Genomic DNA, 20,694 nt, shown 5'->3' with positions numbered 1-20,694 from the left:
CTTTCAATTGCCATGAATAATAAACTATAAAAAAATAAAAATTTCCTGTATTTGTTTGATTATTGTAGAAATTTATTAAAATTGGGGGGTTATTGCGATGCAATTATGGTAGGAAGATATAAAAATATATTCCAACGTCGATTGTCATTAAGCAATAAATTTATTGAAATGAAAAAGTAACTTAATTTCTATTTAAACCAGACATGGTGGCGTATAAGCAACACAAATATGTGTGTATATTAATTATACGCTCCACTGAACCTAATTCAAGAGATATTCCTTCAATATAAGAAAGATTATAGTATTTTAGAGTAGGCTGTTTTTATTGGATCTGTCAGTGGAATTATTACGTTTTAGTTACTCACCACACAAACGCCTCAAAATTTACGCTGGAAACTTACAAAACTTATTTTTTCATCTACGAAAATTCGATATACTTTTAAATTTAGGAATCTGCTTATAGCTCACATATGTAGGTATACTACACCTTTGTTTGTCAACCCTATTGCCTTTTTTTACATTCATAGGCTGTTGGTAACAATATAGTCTTTTACTTGTTTAATCGTCGTCTAAAATCCACGCCTTTATTATAGTTATTTTTTTGGTCCAATCGATCCACTTAATTTTTGCAAACAAATGTAAAGTTCTATGACAATACAATTATAATTGTACCTTTTCGTGCGCTTTCAAGCAGAGTCGATTCCATAACATACCATCACATTTACGGCAAAACTTATATATACATTGGAATACTGGTTTTAGATCCCACTTATTGACACCCTACACTATAATGTTGAAAATGTATTACAAATTTGTTTGACCAAAGTGCATGTAACACTACGAAATAGTCAGCCCAGACCCCTTAATGATATCGTTATATACCGGCAAAATGTGCCAGGTCGCCCGTCCAGTCCATCTGTCCATTAATATTTTAATCAAACTCTAGGCAAAATTAAAGACCGACTGTCACAAAATTTTGTATGGAGGTCAGGTTCCGATAAGAATACAAACAAATGCAGTAACTTACACTGAAACTGAACTACCTTTATTTCAAAAAATGTTTTGCAATTAAAATACATTAAAGATAATATTTTAAATGCCTAATATTTCTAAGTTTGATCGGTAAGGACTACCATTCGATCCAAATATATTACCCACGTATTATCATTGTCATTACAGAACACATTTCACAGAGGTCACAGTCAAAGTGAACCAACTTAAGAGGGATTTTGTAGTAATTTTGTTACATATACATATCCTGACTGCAGGAAATGCTGCAAATGATCCAGTCATTGCCGTATTTCGTATTTCACTTATTATATGTGTTTTAAGTATCCTTTTGGTGGATATAGATGGTATAAAAACAAGTATAAAGTATCAGTGGGCTATACCGACAGAGATATTCCCTCAGCCTGTGCAAATTGAAACACTTTTTTCCCAAAAAACGTATGTATTTAGGGGGTTTCAAAATTTTGGTCGTATTAACCGACAAAAATGTTGATTAGGATTAAAGTTCAAAAATTTTGCGGAAAAGGTACTTAAAGGAATGGACCGACATATACCATGGGGTGCCATAGGGGGTTTTTACACCCTTCGGGCTGTTTTCTTAAGAAGTATGGACTTGCACCTGAAACAACTTTTACCATCGTAATTGAGGCAGCGAATGTAAGTTGCTTCAACAAAAATCAAAGTGATTCATTAGCAGATCTTAAAGTGAACTTATCCGAAATTTTGTGTGGGAGGTACCGAATGGAGTGGACAAATATAGTCCATATTCGAACCTGATCTATATCTGGTAGATATTATAAGAATGTGTAAAGTATGGACCAAATCGGTTACTCCCATTAAGAGTTATCGTGCGCACAATTTTTCCGAACATTTTTTAACTTTTGTGGGGTAGGTACCTGAAGGAGTGGACCGATATGACTTATCTACGAACTTAAACTAAGTTTGGAAACAATATTACGAAGGCCAAATTTTGGCCGGAATCGGCATATCCGTTCGAGAATTATCTTGCGCTTCCACCCATAAACATTGTGTCATAAGGTTTGTTTTTCAACTTTCAGGCTATTTTCTCAGGAAGTATGGACTTGCCCCTGAGGAAACTTGTACCTTCGTAGAGGGGACAGTGAATACAAGATGTTACAACAAAAACCAAGGCGATTCGAGAGCAGGTCCTAAACTGAACTTTTTCGAAATTTTGTGTGGGAGGTACCCGAAGGAGTGGACCGATTGAGTCCATATTGGAACCTCATCTAAGTCTGGTAGAAATTTCATAATGTGCCAACTATGGACCAAATCGGTTACTCCCTTCAAGAGTTATCGTACGCACAAATTTTCCTAACATTTTCGAACCTTTGTGGGGGATGTACCTGAAGGAGTGGACCAATATGCCTTATCTTCAAAATTAAACTAGGTTTGGACAAAATATTACGAAAGCCAAATTTTGGACCGAATCGGCAGATCCGTTCGAAAGTTATCTTGCGCTACAACCACTGCACACGGCGTCATAGGGTTTTTTTGTACCTTTCAGGCTATTTTCTCAGGAAGTATGGACTTGCCCCTTATGAAACGTACAGCGTCGTATAGAGGACAGCGAATACAACTTGCGCAAACAAAAATCAAAGCGACTCGAGACCAGGTCCTAAACTGAACTTTTCCGAAATTTTGTGTGGGAGGTACCCGAAGGAAAGGTCCGATTGAGTCCATATTGGAACCTCATCTAAGTTTGGTAGAAATTACACGATGTGCAAAGTGTGGACCAAATCGGTTATTCCGTTCAAGAGTTATCGTACGCACAAATTTTCCGAACATTTTCGAACTTTTGTGGGGGAGGTACCGGAAGGAGTGTACCGATATAATCCATCTTTGAACTTAAACTAAGTTTGGACAAAATATTACGAAAGCCAAATTTTGGACCGAATCGGCAGATCCGTTCGAGAGTTATCTTGCGCTCCAACCACTACACACGGTGTCATAGGGTTTTTTGTAGCTTTCAGGCTATTTTCTCAGGAAGTATGGACTTTCCCCTACAAGAGTTGTCTTTTTGCGACAATTTTTGAACATTTGTGGTGGAGGTACCTGAAGGAGTGTACCTATATAGCCCATCTTCGAACTTAAATCAAATCTGGACAAAATATTTCGATACCCAAAATTGGAACCGAATCGATTGATCCGTTCGAGAGTTATCGTGCGCACCAGCCAGACAGACAGACGGACGCACATTGCTAGATCTACTCAAAGTTGTCTGAAACGGACATCGTACAAACATACTTAGGGTCTAAAACCATTATTTCGGTGAGGCACATTTTTGGTCGTATCAAAGTGTATATACCCTCTTTAGCCTAAAGGCTGAGGGTATAATTAAAACCCTTCTAAAATGTATATGTTGCATGTGGTTTTTATATCCTCAGCCTTTAGGCTAAAGAGGGTATTTACACTTTGATACGACCAAAAATGTGCCTCATCGAAATAATGGTTTTAGACCCCAAGTATGTTTGTACGATATCCGTTTCAGACAATTTTGAGTCGATCTAGCAATGTCCGTCCGTCTGTCTGTCTGTCCGTCTGTCTGACTGTCTGGCTGACTGGTGCGCACGATAACTCTCGAACGGATCAATCGATTCGGTTCAAATTTTGGGTATCGAAATATTTTGTCCAGATTTGATTTACGTTCGAAGATGGGCCATATCGGTCCACTCCTTCAGGTACCTCCCCCACAAAAGTTCAAAAATTGTCGCAAAACTTGTGCGCACGATAACTCTGGAAGGGAGTAACGGAATCGAACCAAACTTTGCATACCTCTAGGCATACATCAGGCAGGATGTTCGTGCGGCCCCCGTTACGTCATTGTAATTTTTTTCGAGGGCAAGTCCATAGTTCCCGAGATAATGGCGCGAGTTCAAATAAACGGTGGCCAAATATAAAAGGAGTTGGCGTTGGCAGATGAATTTTGGTATAAATACTTATAGTTTTGGGATAGTCCCCATTCAACGGTACTTCTTAATGTTTGGGTATTTTGAATATTTTAGCTAAACTTATCAACCAAATTAGTTGAATTTTGAGAAGTGGGGTTTTCACTTTACAAAAAACTTTTCCGATAAAAATTATGGACATAGGTCCACGTTTTGATATAGACCCAATATAACGGTACCTCCCGATTTTTGGAATTTTGAAGATTTTACATATGTTTCACGCCCATATACGCCGAAATTTTGCATTGAGGGTTCCCAATGGACCAAAAAACGTTTCTGATAAAAATTATGTACATAGATCCACGTTTTGATGTAGCTCCAATAGAACGGTATAGCCCGATTTTCGGTATTTTCAAGGTTTTAGCCACATTAAACAATATTTTGTATTTAGTCTTCGCTAGGCCGCCCAATTTTCGGGTTTTAGTTGGTAATATTACTTTCAGGCATAGATCGGGTTCTAATATGGACTATAGCAGTCCACTCATTTGGGTACCTCCCACACAAAATTTGGAAAAAATATAGTTTAACAACTCCTCTCTGATCGTATTAATTTGTGATGCAGCAACTGTTACGACGTTGCAATTTTTTTTCGTGGGCAAGTCCATACTTCCTGAGATAATGACCCAAAAAGGTCCAGAAAATCCTACCGGCACCACCTAAACTGTCTAAACTTAGCTCAAACTTTGTAAATTGAAAAGTAAAATTGTAATATATTTAAATTCAGAATATTAAGTACAACGTTTTTAATTATATAGTCTGTAAGGAAAATATCCATAGACTAATAAAGAAAAAAAAAACACTATTTCCTACAGATTTGTATTAGGTCCGAATATGTACTACATCAGATCACTCCTACGGGTACATCCTACCCAAAGTTTGGAAAAAATGCACTCGTCTTGGATCATTCTGAATTTTGTTGCAACATGTAGTTTTTTGTGGCCCTTTCCATCCTGGAAAATTTTCCCAACAGCTAACAAACCTACAGAAGTACTGTGTTAACTTTTTTTCTTCGGGTACGTGGCTGAGGGTATATCTCTGTCGGCTCAGCTGACTGATACTTTCTTACTTGTTCACTGCGAATTTGGCTCATATTGACAAAAACTTAATTATATTTTGAGGAAACTGAAAAACTTAAAGATCCAGTCTTAAACTATCAAGTCCAATATGAAATATATATATGTCCTTTATTTATATCTGTATGTCTTACGTAATATGTGTTCATTAATTACATAAATACAAAACGGATGTAAAAAGTTTAGGTTGAACATAGGGCATCTAATCCAAAATGAAATACCGATGTAATAATATCGCCTTCTATGACTTAATCGACGGAAACTTAGCGGCAAATTTGTACTCCTACCCTTGAATAACGTTGAAATATTGGGTGTTATTCTGAAAGTCGTTTCAACATAAGGGGAAAGTAGGGGAAAGTGGAAAAACTCACGGGGAATGTTCCTTCAAAATAACCCCAATTATTATTACGATCTTTAAAACAATGTTTTCACATGAAAGGAAAATTACAGATTTTTCTGCCGCCAGGATATGGACGTTATGTAAAAGATTACGACCCAATCCTTCGTAAATAGTTGACTTTAGCTGTCAGCAATGCTAGGGCATGTTCTTAAACTATTATCTAGAGTTGTCAGACACCTTATTGAAGTTCCAAAAAGTAAGCCGATAATGTATTTTTCTTTCAATAAGAAACATGTTGCTTTGTACGGAATGCAGTCGCCTCTAATATGAAACTGATCTGTTGGAATCTTAATATATAACAATGCCATTATGTGGGTAATATAATAGGATCAAAGTGTAGTCCTGATTTAGAAATAGAAAGCATTTAAAATACACTTTTTAATAACATTCTTGGAAGGCTAGTGACCAGTAGTTGTAGTGTAGGATATCACATGATCGGCCCCCTCCTCTCATTTGTTTTAATTTAGTTGTTATTTTTTTAAAGAAGTCCTACAAGTCTTCTGCTAGAAGTCCTACTGGTATTTTCATCTTATCTTTTATGAGAGGGTACATTGGATGGAATATTTTGGAAGAATTTTCCATTCCACCCTTTCGGGTACAATTTCACAAGAGTTCAAAATATGTGGGCTTATATTAAGTACCACAAACGTTTGGATTTGATCCAGTTTAAAACCTGGTTTTGAATTGCTTACCTCATGTAATACTGGATTACACTTTCATACATTTATAAGTTTTGGAATATTCATTAATCAATCCAAAGATGATTTTGTTCTCATATTTCCCAACAAAGCCTTCTTACTTTAGAACCTTTTATACAAGCGTTAAAATTTTGATGAAATATGTATGCAGATAAATTCATAGACATCATGCTGACCTCTTTTTGCATGTTTAATTATCGGCATTGCCTTGATTTGCCGTCCACCGTGACAAGGATGATATATTCATGTCAATGTCATGTTCCTCTGTGGTTGCTATGTAAGATACAGCAGAATTAATATGGAAAATGCATTACAAAATACCTTACGGAGAACAACATATAAGCATATATGGTCCAAATGTAGGAACAAGTTAAAAATGGTGCATGTTTTAGTCTTTTTCAGTGGTATATGAAATTATTCTCGGGGTCGACTCCGGAGTCGGAGTCGTGAAAAAAACTTGTCTGGAGTCTGAGTTGTGGCCTTTGAAATATTCTTTAAATATCCACTACTTGGCGTTGAGTTGAGGTCTTTGAAATATTCTTTAAGAAATCCAAGCCAATAGAGCTGAGTTGTGAAATTGTATAGGACCATTGACAAATTCTTAAGCAATCCCCCATTGGGAACCCATGAAAAATGCTCTTTTGGTCAGTAAACCATGTCGTAACATTCATGTTATAAAATACGTTTACAAAGAGACTCGCATACATATGGGCATTGTTATATCACGCTAAAACACAACACTTTGAACACCAATCATATCAACATAAATCCCCCCAACAAGGACATGTAGCAGGCAGCAACAAGTGTAATGGTCACAGGATATGAACATGGATTGCAATCAACATGCCTCTGCTAACAAAGTAGTCATATGTTCATCATTTACACCTACAAGTAGAAGCTGTGGTGCTACAACACTACAAGCTAGTGGCATAATAAGAAGGTTAATAATTACCATTATAACACCACTGAGGTATCGACAATAGAAGTAGGCGTTAACAAAAAAGACCACGCAACATGCTCACACATACATCTCAGAGGGAGAGAAAACACTAACGTAACGTGTTTTATATCCATCAGCTCCCTGCCAGCATTTGGAAGTGAGTTCCTCACTCCCTCGCCTAGGAAGTCACTCCGGAGACAAGCCAAGTCAGGTAACAAAACATAACATTTTTAAAATGAAAAAATTAATGTAGGCGGAAATTGCAAAGAATAATTTCTCTAAAAGAGAAGAGAAATAAAAAAAAAAAAAAAAAAAAATAAAAATAAAAAATAAATATAAACAGAAAAAAATAAAAAAATATTTTTTTTTAATTCCAAGAACTATCGCGGAAATGATGTTCTAGAAGTGTCGTGGGAGTGACTTCCAAGACGACACGCCGGCGTGGTTTATTTCTTCACATCGGAGGTCACTTCATCGCCCTGGGCGACACTCCTATAGTTTTTGCTTGCAGGGAGTGGTTTTAACCGGCCTATTTCCTCCAAGAACGCCCAACATGACCACCAAACATTAAATGCACACAAACACACACGGGTGGACATTGGACGTGGCCGACATGCAATACGAGGGGCACTAGACAACTTTCTGACCTAGGCAACAAGCAGTGTCGCCAGGCGTCATTTGAAATTTTTGCGGAAAATTTGGCTGTTTTTAGCCTAGAGTACTCAGTACAGTTTGACATACCACCATGTGTAGGGTTGTTTAAAGCGTCTTGAAAAAATTACTTTGCAAAAAAAAATGGAATTTTCTTGTGAACATTTTCGTCCGATAATTTCACAACCTTCGACGTGGACAATCATGACAAGAGTGCATCGATCAAATCTTTGTATGTCGATAAAGGATCATCCTAAAGCTCTAAGAAAAACTGATTAAATGATAATTTAATGATAATTGCCATGACAGAAAAAATTAAGCCGTGCGTGAACGGATAATGCAAGGTCGCCATGTTATATCCCGTGAGATAGAGGCATCCTTGGGCATTTATTCCACCAATTTACATTTGAAATTGCATGAACAATTTTCTCGTTGGATCCCCTGTCGATCGATGCATGAAATTTCGAAAAACTACGATCGCGGCGCTTCAAAAGGCGTTTATAAGAAGAATGCTGTAAAACCGTTCCAAAACAATCATTTGAAGTGTATCAATCAAGTCACTGTAAACAACCCAACACATGGTCGTATGTCAAACTGTCCTGAGTACGCTAAAAATTGTCAAACTTTCCATAAAAAAATATCAAATGCCGGCTGGCGACACTGCGTGTTGCCTAGGCTAGAAAATGTTCTAGTGCCCCTCGTAAAATTTGTAATACAATTGTATTTTAAAGGACTCTTTGATTATTTTCCCATAGCCAAGTTATGAGCGTGTGAGAGGAATTTCTAGATGATATGTGTTAGCGCCAGTGTGTGTAAGGTGTTTCAGTGAAATGAAAATAAGGAGGTCACGCGATATCTGTATAGCCTTAGTTCTTGATCAGAATGCACTTTTTACGGCTGTTGACTACTGTGTATGGCACAACATCATACCGTTAGGTTGGAATTTAATTACGCCTATTCATTGACATGCCAAAAAGCGTAAATGTGGAGTTTGACAGAGGCGTGGAAGCAGAGGCATTCTTAAGTTAGGGAGCTTACCGAATATGGAAATCTACAAAGCAAGTTTGAAGAAACACTCGCTGAATATAAAAATATATTTTAACAATTTATTAAGGGACTTCCTAAGGACTAAGGGCTAATTTATGCGAATTTTTTATCGTAATGGAAAGAAGGGAAAAATACTCCGATACATCTAAATAATTCGCAGGGTTCCTTTCATAGAAAAATGCAGATTCTTTGACTTATTGTATGTACTACTGCATTACACTTTATTGATACCTCCTTCCATCTACCTCTCTGCATATGTTTTGACTGTGTTTTTCCTTTGTTGCTACCAAACTGTTATGACTTGTAATCAAATGACCTAAATTATGGCTTAAGGTACATATTTTTTCAGGTTTAAAATTCAAAGTCCATTTTTACATAGTGAGTGGATGAGAAAGCTACAGAGAAACACACATACACACGCACCAAATTTGGTACTTATAAATTGTTATTTATTCAGGAAATTACATGCACATTAATTTTTTGCTTTTAACATTCCTTCCGTCAAACATCAATGGCCAACCAACATGTGCTGATGGGTTATCATCCTTTCTAGATCATATAACCGTAACCATGTAATATTGTTTTTGTTATCAAATATTATGCCATCTAAGTGAGCAATATTGGGAAAATTGACATGAACTATAAACTGCTGTAATGTCCATAAATGTTGTTGGTTTTTTGCATTACAGATTTTAATGGTTGAAGTAAAGGTTGTTATTTATTATTATGTTAGTTTATGAAGGAGCGGGAACAGCAGATTAGGGTCAGTATGAAATATACTCATATAATTATACCCTACACCACTATGTGGGGAGGGTATCATAAGTTGGTTTTGGCCTAAATGTTTGTAACGCATCGTAATAATGGTCGTAGACTTATATACTCCGAAATAAATGTCTCCACGAACTGAGTCTATCTGGCTATGTGTGTCATTCCCTACATCTGTTCTAACATTGTTATCACGCTAAAGGTCGCAATTTTGATCGTTTCGTCACGAAATTTTGTGGGTTGATGGGGGGTCAATGGGGAATGGCGAATGGGCAAAAAATTTATTTGGAGAAAAAGTCAATGTTTTTTCCAAAGCGACTATCCCAGCTTCTATAAGAGGTATACAAAGTATAACAAAAAATTAAAGTAGAAAATATCAGCTTTCTAACGAAGTAAATTAGATTGTCGTAGATGGTCAAACAACGAAGATTTCACAATAATCGCAAATAAAACCCAACTTTTCATTTTTGATATTTTAATTATAATGACGAATATCACAGCTTTGGTTGGGGACTTTCCAAAAGCAAAGCCAGACTATGAAAGTAGAAAATTCCATCTTTACAATGATGCAAAGTAGGTTGGCGTGGGTGGTTAAACAGCGCAGATATCGCAATAGTCGATAATATTCCCCATTTTTCATTTTTTTTTTTTAAATCACGCTACAGCTCGCAAATTTGATCTGATGATTCGGAGGGTTGATGGGGATCCTGAGGGAAAGAAGTCTATTGATTTTGGTGATGGTAGGATCATATTAATGGTTCGGATTGGGCAATCCAACCCAATTTTTAAGTTTGGTATTTTAATTGTAATGACGAATATCACAGCTCTGCTTGGGGTTCTTCCAAAAGCAAAGCCTAAATATGAAAGTAGAAAATACCACCTTTACAATGGTGCAAAGTGGTGTGGTGGTCAAACAGCGGAGATATTGCAGTATTCGGTAACACATTCCATTTGTTTTTTTTTTTTTTTTTTTTTGCTAATGAGGTTCCTAGAGATGAATATTTGGTGGTGGTCAGATAATATTCAAGTGTAGGAATGGACAAAAAAACTTATGTGGAGAAAACTTAAACGTGATATTCTTATGGAAATATCTCCGCTTCTGAAAACAAAACCTGTGAATGAAAGAACAAAAGTTAACCTTTACAATGATTTGAGGTAGGTTGTTGCACCATTTTTTACTTGAATTGTAATGAGAATATCCCAGATTTGGTTAAGCGCATTTCAACAAAAGTGACCTATTATAATCAAGACATTCTGAGCTTAAAATAGAACCCCACTGCGTTATCTAGAAGTCGACATTATTTTGGTTCAGATAGCTCTAATTCGTTTGGTATGGTCTGCCTAAAAAAAATTTTTACCATTGAAAAGTATAATCTGTGCTTATACTTTTCAATGGTAGTGGTGTAGGGTATCACATAGTCGGCCCCGTCCCGACTATAGCCTTTGCTCATTTGTTTTTTACGTAATGTTTGGCCAAAATGTACCCTTTTCTGGAACTGCAAAAAATGTAACAGTTTAACAATTTTCACATTTTTTTATATACGGGAACGCACAAATAATCTTCGCCATAGAGTTAAACGTTACCTTTGAAGTAATCTTAATAAATCGCCATTTTTATCTGAGCCTTTGGAATAACGTACAGATTTTTCTTTAATTTTTTTTTTTTGATTCCGCGCTTTTTTAAATTTTCTTTAAAAAATCACGCTTTTTGAAAATTCTCTTAAAAAATAAAATCCACGCTTTTTGAAATATTTTTTAATTTTTTTATATTCACTTTGGTTGTTTTGTTAAGATGTGTGTTTTACTTACTATTTGCATGTAAGTCAAGCTTAATCTCATATTTGTTATATTCAAATTTAAAAACAACAAGTTTAAAGTGGGATGTTGTTAAAATTGTTTACTTTAGGGGATGACAGAGAAGACTAGATTCGTCCAAAGAAAACTTCTCCAATTTTATGACGACTCGAGCTCAAGAATAAGTGTGACTGATAAAATCGTTTAAATGCGAATTCAACCGAAACACCTAAAAACTCTCGTAGCCAAATTTTTTTTAAATATTTAGGCTCTTTGAAATATTAAAAAATTCGTGTTTTTTTAAATAGTATTTAAAGAATCCATGCTTTTTAAATATTTTGTAAAAAATTCACACTTCTTGAAATTTTAAAATGTTTTTTAAAAACACGTCGAAAAAGAAATAATTCATATAAAAAATATTTTTCCAAAATTTAATCATTTTCATTGACAAGTGTCGATGTTGTACCATATTAGTTTGATGCGTAACAATGTTATATTATATAATCGTATACACCTATACATAGTGCAAATACTCCTTCTTCATTTTTCACATGTGTTTGTGCGTTCTCAGTGCTTTCTAAAAAATCAAACGCTTAACAAAACATGGATTCATTGCATTTTTTCATTCATATGTAAATAATATATACAAGCGATTAGACTTGGCCCAAATAATAGAGCTTTACACAAATAACCCTGTACAACACAAAAAGTAATTAGAAGATAATTCGGCCAGATTATGAAAGAGGACCGAAAAAAAGAAGACACGTGTATCGGTGTTTTGAAAGTTTAAGTCGGGAAGTAACCTAAATAGGCGTGGCAAATTCCGCCCAATTCTACAGGTTTTGCAATATTTGACATAAGGGCCCTTGGAATCCTTGCATTTTAGGTATAAAGTGTCTTTGGCAATATTACTGACAACAATGCGGGGTATCTTTTTATGAAAAAATTAACCCTCATGCGAGTCACTAAACGGATCTTTTTTAGAAACGTTTAAAAAATCCTTTAAAATGTGATCGTATCAGATCAAAATATTGTACAAAATTTTTTGTCATAAAATTTTACTATAGGTCTCCGAATACACCAAAACTCTAAATTGTATCTAAACGCCAGGAATCTGCCAAAAGTAAAATCACGTTTTAGGGTTAATGTTGTACTTTATCTGAGTTTATTAAGTTTTGTCCCACAAAACTTCATTCTAGATACAAAACGTCAAAGACAAAAATATTTTCCATCAAATTTCAATATAAGTTGCCGAATAAATGAAATATGTATTTGCAATATATATCAAGAAAATATATACATCAAATTTGCCAACAAATATTTTTTGAATAAATTTGTTTTGTTCTTTTTGTTGATGCATGAAAGTAACATGATATTTAGATTAAGATGTAAATCATTAGAAAATTTTATATACGAAATAACACCAGTTATTTAATTCCAAACTTGTGGGGTAGGTATGCTACATTTCTTCCATAGTTATGACAACCACGAAATAATCCCTTTAAAAAAAACGATGCAAAGCATTACAAAAAATTTTCTCTGTGTGTACATATTTAATATTCCTTAGAATGTCTTACTTAATTCATGTGATAATTGAATTCCTTTTCCATGTGTATTTTATTTCATTCTATATCAAGTCCTCATAGCATTTCGTAAAACTAACTAAAACTCTTTTAGTTTCTCAAGTAAACTCAAGCTCACCCCCCTTTTGTTTTAAAAAGTACATATAAATTGGCAAATTGATACTGCCTTCTCTCTCCCGCTTCTCTTCACGTCTGAATGCCGACTTTGTTGATTTAAGCAGTGGTAATAATGACTCCAAATTAATATAATTTTCAGCTTACAAAAGTTACATGTTTTAGTAAAAAATTGCTGTCGAAGTAATGATAATCAAAGCCAACGGATCAAATTGAAACTTTCAACAGATCAAACAGAAAAGGGGAAATGGTTGAATATAAATGGGAAAACTGTAGAAGCACACACACAAACTTTTCTCGGAATGAAAAAGAAAAAAGAACGTACAATTAACAAAGCAGAATAAAAATTAAACGCAATCACACAAATCTGAGGATAGCAGATTTTTGTGCAATGGCAAAGTTTGAACAGTGTTTTTAAATATAAAGTCATAATACCATTTTTTAAATTGTATAAATAGAAGACCACCTAAGGTCTTCCATATAACGATGACCTTCTAAGGGTATTCTATAGATAGAAGACCTCCTAAGAGCTTTTATAGATAAAAAACCCTCTTTGGGCATTTAGTATATAGAAGACATGCTAAAGGTCTTCTATAGATTGAAGATCTGTTATGGGTTTTTATAGAAAGAAAAAGTTAAAAGTTTTATATTTTTGAAAATATTTTAGGGGTTTCCAAAAAGGCTCATGGTTTATTAAAAATATTTTAGGTGGCTCCAAAGGCCTCGTGAATTTAAAGAAATATTTTAAGAGCATTCCAAGGGCTTCGTGGATTTTTAAAAATATTTTTAGAGGCCTCCAAAGACCTCGTGGATTTTTAAAAATATTTTTAGAGGCCTCCAAAGGCCTCGTGGATTTTTAAAAATATTTTAGGGGCCTCCAAAGGCCTCGTGGATTTTTAAAAATATTTTTAGAGGCCTCCAAAGGCCTCGTGGATTTTTAAAAATATTTTTAGAGGCCTCCAAAGGCCTCGTGGATTTTTAAAAATATTTTTAGAGGCCTCCAAAGGCCTCGTGGATTTTTAAAAATATTTTTAGAGGCCTCCAAAGGCCTCGTGGATTTTTAAAAATATTTTTAGGGGCCTCCAAAGGCCTCGTGGATTTTTAAAAATATTTTTAGAGGCCTCCAAAGGCCTCGTGGATTTTTAAAAATATTTTTAGAGGCCTCCAAAGGCCTCGTGGATTTTTAAAAATATTTTTAGAGGCCTCCAAAGGCCTCGTGGATTTTTAAAAATATTTTTAGAGGCCTCCGAAGGCCTCGTGGATTTTTAAAAATATTTTTAGAGGCCTCCGAAGGCCTCGTGGATTTTTAAAAATATTTTTAGAGGCCTCCGAAGGCCTCGTGGATTTTTAAAAATATTTTTAGAGGCCTCCGAAGGCCTCGTGGATTTTTAAAAATATTTTTTAGAGGCCTCCGAAGGCCTCGTGGATTTTTAAAAATATTTTTAGAGGCCTCCGAAGGCCTCGTGGATTTTTAAAAATATTTTTAGAGGCCTCCGAAGGCCTCGTGGATTTTTAAAAATATTTTTAGAGGCCTCCGAAGGCCTCGTGGATTTTTAAAAATATTTTTAGAGGCTTCCGAAGGCCTCGTGGATTTCTAAAAATATTTTTAGAGGCCTCCGAAGGCCTCGTGGATTTTTAAAAATAGTTTTAGATGCCTCCGAAGGCCTCGTGGATTTTTTTAAAATATTTTTAGAGGCCTCCGAAGGCCTCGTGGATTTTTAAAAATATTTTTAGAGGCCTCCGAAGGCCTCGTGGATTTTTAAAAATATTTTTAGAGGCCTCCGAAGGCCTCGTGGATTTTTAAAAATATTTTTAGAGGCCTCCGAAGGCCTCGTGGATTTTTAAAAATATTTTTTAGAGGCCTCCGAAGGCCTCGTGGATTTTTAAAAATATTTTTAGAGGCCTCCGAAGGCCTCGTGGATTTTTAAAAATATTTTTAGAGGCCTCCGAAGGAATCGTGGATTTTTACAAATATTTTTAGAGGCCTCCGAAGGCCTCGTGGATTTTTAAAAATATTTTTAGAGGCTTCCGAAGGCCTCGTGGATTTCTAAAAATATTTTTAGAGGCCTCCGAAGGCCTCGTGGATTTTTAAAAATAGTTTTAGATGCCTCCGAATGCCTCGTGGATTTTTTTAAAATATTTTTAGAGGCCTCCGAAGGCCTCGTGGATTTTTAAAAATATTTTTAGAGGCCTCCGAAGGCCTCGTGGATTTTTAAAAATATTTTTAGAGGCCTCCGAAGGCCTCGTGGATTTTTAAAAATATTTTTAGAGGCCTCCGAAGGCCTCGTGGATTTTTAAAAATATTTTTAGAGGCCTCCGAAGGCCTCGTGGATTTTTAAAAATATTTTTAGAGGTCTCCGAAGGCCTCGTGGATTTTTAAAAATATTTTTAGAGGCCTCCAAAGGCCTTATGGATTTTAAAAAATATTTTTAGAGGCCTCCAAAGGCCTTATGGATTTTAAAAAATATTTTTAGAGGCCTCCACAGGCCTCGTGGATTTTTTAAAATATTTGTAGGGGCATCCAATAGCCTAATAGATTTTAAATAATATTTTTAGAAGCCTCCAAAGGCCTCATGGATTTTGAAAAATATTTTTAGAGGCCTCCAAAGTCCTCGTGGATTTTTAAAAATATTTTTAGAGGCCTTGTGGATTTTTAAAAATACGTTTAGAGGCCTCCAAAGCCCTCGTGGATTTTTAAAAATATTTTTAGAGGCCTCCAAAGGCCTCGTGGATTTTTAAAAATATTTTTATTTGGATTTTTAAAAATATTTTTAGAGGTGTCGTGGATTTTTAAAAATATTTTTATTTGGATTTTTAAAAATATTTTTAGAGGCCTCGTGGATTTTTAAAAATATTTTTAGAGGCCTCCAAAGGCCTCGTGGATTTTTAAAAATATTTTTAGAGGCCTCCAAAGGCCTCGTGGATTTTTAAAAATATTTTTAGAGGCCTCGTGGATTTTTAAAAATATTTTTAGAGGCCTCATGGATTTTTAAAAATATGCTTAGAGGCCTCATGGATTTTTAAAAATATTTTCAGAGGCCTCCAAAGGCCTCGTGATTTTTAAAAGTATTTGTGGAGGCCTCCAAAGGCCTCGTTGATTTCTAAAAATAGTTTTAAGGGGCCTCCAAAGGCCTCGTGCATTTTTAAAACTATTTTTAGAGCCCCCAAAGGCCTTGTGGATTTTTAAAAAAATTTTAAAGGCCTCGTGGTTTTTTAAAAAAATTTTTAGAGGCCTCCAAAGGCCTCGTAGTTTTTTAAATATATTTTTATTGGCCTCCAAAGGCCTAGTGGATTTTTAAAAATATTTTTAGAGGCCTCCAATAGCCTCGTAGATTTTTAAAAATATTTTTAGAGGCCTCCAATAGCCTCGTAGCTTTTTAAAAATATTTTTAAAAGCCTCCAAAGGTGTCGTGGATTTTTAAAAATATTTTTAGAGGCCCCCAAAGGTCTCGTGGATTTTGAAAAATAGTTTTCGAGGCCTCCAAAGGTTTTTAGAGGCCTCCAAAGGTGTCGTGGATTTTTAAAAATATTTTTAGAGGCCCCCAAAGGCCTCGTGGTTTTTATAAATATTTTCAGAGGACTCCAAAGGCATCTTGGATTTTTAAAAATATTTTTAGAGGCCCCCAAAGGGCTCGTGGAATTTTAAAATTATTTTTAGAGGATTTCAAAAGCCTCGTGGCTTTAAAAATATTTTTAGAGGTCCCCAAAAGGTTCGTGGATTTTTAAAAATATTTTTAGAGGCCCCTAAAGGGCTCGTGGATTTTTAAAATTATTTTTAGAGGCTTTCAAAGGCCTCGTGGCTTTAAAAATATTTTTAGAGGGCCCCAAAGGGTTCGTGGATTTTTAAAATTATTTTTAGAGGCTTAAAAGGCCCCATGGATTTTTAAAATTATTTTTAGAGGCTTAAAAGGCCCCATGGATTTTTAAAAATATTTTAAGAGGCCTCCAAAAGCCTCGTGGATTTTTAAAAATATTTTTAGAGGCCTCCAAAGGCCTCTTGGATTTTTAAAATTATTTTAGAGGACTCCAAAGGCCTCGTGAATTTTTAAAAGTTTTTAGTAGCTTCCAAAATCCTCTTCAATTTTTAAAAATATTTTTAGAGGCTTTCAAACGCCTCGTGGATTATTAAAAATATTTTTGAGTCCTTGTGGACCTTTAAAAATGTTTTTTTGAGGCCTCGTGGATTTTTAAAAATATGTTTTGAGGCCTCGTGGATTTTTAAAAATATTTTTTGAGGCCTCGTGAATTTTTAAAAATATTTGTTGAGGCCTCGTGGATTTTTAAAAATAATTTATGAGGCCTCATGGATTTTAAAAAATTTGTTTTGAGGCCTCGTGGATTTTTAAAAATATTTTTTGAGGCCTCGTGGATTTTTAAAAATAATTTTTGAGGCCTCGTGGATTTTTAAAAATATTTTTTGAGGCCTCGTGGATTTTAAAAAAAAAAAAAATTTTTAAGGCCTCGTGGATTTTTAAAAATATTTTTTGAGGCCTCGTGGATTTTTAAAAATAATTTTTGAGGCCTCGTGGATTTTTAAAAATATTTTTTGAGGCCTCGTGGATTTTAAAAAAAATTTTTTTTGAGGCCTCGTGGATTTTTAAAAATATTTTTTGAGGCCTCGTGGATTTTTAAAAATATTTTTTGAGGCCTCGTGGATTTTAAAAATATTTTTTGAGGCCTCGTGGATTTTTAAAAATATTTTTTGAGGCCTCGTAGATTTTTAAAAGTGTTTTTAGGGGCCTCCAAAGGCCTCGTGAATTTTTAAAAATATTGTTAGAGGCGTCCAAAGGCCTTGTGAGTTTTTAAAAATATTTTAGAGGCGTCCAAAGGCCTTGTGAGTTTTTAAAAATATTTTTAGAGGCCTCCAAAGGCCTCGTGGCTTTTTAAAAATATTTTTAGAGGCCTCCAAAGGCCTCGTGGAATTTTAAAAATATTTTTAGAGACCTCGTGGATTTTTAAAAATGTTTTAGGGGCCTCGTGGATTTTTAAAAATATGTTTAGAGGCCTCCAAAGGCCTCGTGGATTTTAAAAAGTATTTTTAGAGGCCTCCAAATGCCTCGTGGATTTTTGAAAATATTTTTAGATGCCTCCAAAAGACTCGTGGACTTTGAGGAATATCTTTAGAAGCCTCCAAAAGCCTCGTGGTTTCATAAAAATATTTTTAGAAGCCTCCAAAAACCTATTGGACCTTTAAAAATATTTTTATGGTCGTTTAAAGGCCTCGTGGATTTTTAAAATCATTTCTATAGAGAACTCTTAGCAGGCCAACTATCTATGAAAGACTCTACGCAGATCTTCTATCAACAGAACTATTTTCTAAGGTAATCCCTTAAGGACCAAAAACACCGTGCCTGATTACTTTAAGTGTTATTAGAGGAAAAGTTGAGGCAAGTACAGCAGATGTAAGGAAGGAAAAAGCAAACAAGTGGTAGTGGAAGTGGTAATGGCTGCGACGACATCGGTTAACTTAAGAAAAACGTTACGGTGGTACTCAAGTTCTTCATTGCGAGAGTTTGGTTGCTGGCAAAATACCAACGTTTATTTTTCGCGATTGTTCAGTTTAGCGTAGTTCCGTTGTTCTTATTGTACTTTACCTTACTAGTAGGATGATTCCTTGAGGGAATAGGGAGCTACTGGAATGGCAGGAACAGTTAAGAAGAACAACGTGCACCAGAAGTGTAGAAACAATGTTTTAATTACAATTTCAAGTACATAATAAAGACATTGATGACTGCTGCTGCTACTACTACTGTGTACTTACTGCATGCCTGCCGACGACTTGACGGCATGGAAGTAGGTACTTGAAAAGTCACTACTTGAACCTTGAACTTAAATATGTGTGCTAGTTTTCCTACAACTACATTTTTTACCGGTTTGTTTGTTTTGCTATTCGCTTATGGCTGCCACACACTACCGCACTTGAGATGAAGGAGTTGTGCTCCATAATTGTTGTTTCTTGTGTGTGCGAGAGTGAGCGTGATTGTATACCTTGGGCAATTTTGTAATATGTTTTCTTTTAGTCGCTGTTGTTTTCCATATGTCAGATTGTTTATGCCATGTTTTGTTTATTGGAATAAAAAAACTAAAATGTCATTGACAAAGAGTTTGGTTTGTGGGTTTGCCTTTCACAGAAGCAAAAAATAATAGGAAATAAATCTCACCAAAACAATGGTGTGATAAATCTAGAATAACAAATGCTGAAAAACTATTTCAGTGGATTAATTTGTTTCAATCAAAATAATTACAAGAAATATTGCATTGCAGGGAGAGCATAGACAATTTTATTATCTTGTTTTTGCAGGAAGGAGGGTTCGCGTTTTTTATTTGGGATGACGACTTCTATTTTGTTTTTCAAAATAGTCAGGCTTAATCCCATAGTCATTGTTTTAATATTTTATTAAAACAACTTTAATTTATTAGTGGGAAAAATTGGCGATGTTTACCAAGGGTAAGGCAAGGAAGACTATAGTTTCAGATCTCGCCAAAGATCTTCATCAGTCCCCTTTTTTCTTGTTTTTCAACAAGAAACTTTTATACCCAAGTGCAATTGCTCTAATTTTTATGGAAAAAGTTAATTTGCAGTGCAATTTGTGTAAAAGGTGCATGGATAAAATATTTCAAGGAATTGAAACGGGATAGCGTTTGTGGCAGAAAGGGACATTATCTTGTTTTAAATATTACATTCAATCCATTAATTTTTTAAAAACTCTAAAATAGTCAAAGAAGTGTTTTTATATCGAACTGTTTTAAAGTTATATTTCGGAGTAAAAACCTGACCTAAAGGTCCCTTCACATAGAAGACCCTTTAAGGCGTTCAATAAATAGAAGACCCCCTAAAGACCTCCTAATCGCATTCTATATTCTTTGTATTTTAAAATACAAATGTATTTGTTGCATTCTTCTTTGCATGGATAACAATTAAGTTGTTACTTTTCATGTCTCAAAAGCTCTTCTACCCATTTCCTCCGAAACATTTTTTTCCTTTTTAAAAGTTAAATCTAATGATGCGGATAAAACTTTTTCCCTTTAATAATTCAGTTCAATTTTCACAGCTAAATTCCTCGGAACAAAATAACAAGAGAATAAATTCAACAGAGCGGCCACAATAACTCTATTTAAATTTTTTAAAAAGTTGTCACTAATTCTAAGAAGTGGTGTCGGAAATCAATTTAAATAAACCTAAAATGGTGAAAATTAAAACGCTTCAATGACAGGCATTAAAAGTCCCAACACGTGCGGAAGACGAGGAACTTATACATAGGTGATGCGCTTTTAAAATCACGAACTTTTAATTGTATCATCTACATTTCGCCATACACACGCATGCACATAGTCAGTAAACACCCCTGCAAACCATTGGAAGATTGTTGGACGATTTGTCGACCAGATTTTTCTTCAACGCTTCTTTCCGGCGATCTTTTAGCGAATTTTTATATAAAATTCACCCATGCGAGTAATTTGCCATTCGTAGACGATTCTCAAAAATTATTGTTTATAATCAATCGCTACGACAAATTACCTGTTATGCTTCTCGGCGATCTTTCCGCGAAATTGTGTTATGTTCCGCTATTGTTAGAGCAGGCGAATAATATATTATTCTTCCGAACCCCGATCACGCGATTGTTACTAAAATTTTTGATTTGGTTGCTTAT

The 20,694-nt window shown here is 35.0% G+C and overlaps 1 long non-coding RNA gene across 3 annotated transcripts in view; it reads right to left on the bottom strand.

Annotated features, from left to right (window-relative positions):
- LOC141396621 (uncharacterized) overlaps positions 1-20,694 on the bottom strand; it is a 262,411-nt gene that overhangs the window by 32,382 nt on the left and 209,335 nt on the right. The gene's annotated exons all lie outside the window — the stretch shown is intronic.

Source organism: Musca autumnalis, unplaced genomic scaffold (genome assembly GCF_047663935.1).
Source record: "Musca autumnalis isolate F117 unplaced genomic scaffold, ASM4766393v1 scaffold_3, whole genome shotgun sequence".
Taxonomy (NCBI): Eukaryota; Metazoa; Arthropoda; class Insecta; order Diptera; family Muscidae; genus Musca; species Musca autumnalis.
The sequence above is the reverse complement of the archived record's forward strand: the minus strand, read 5'-3'. Positions and strand labels throughout refer to the sequence as shown.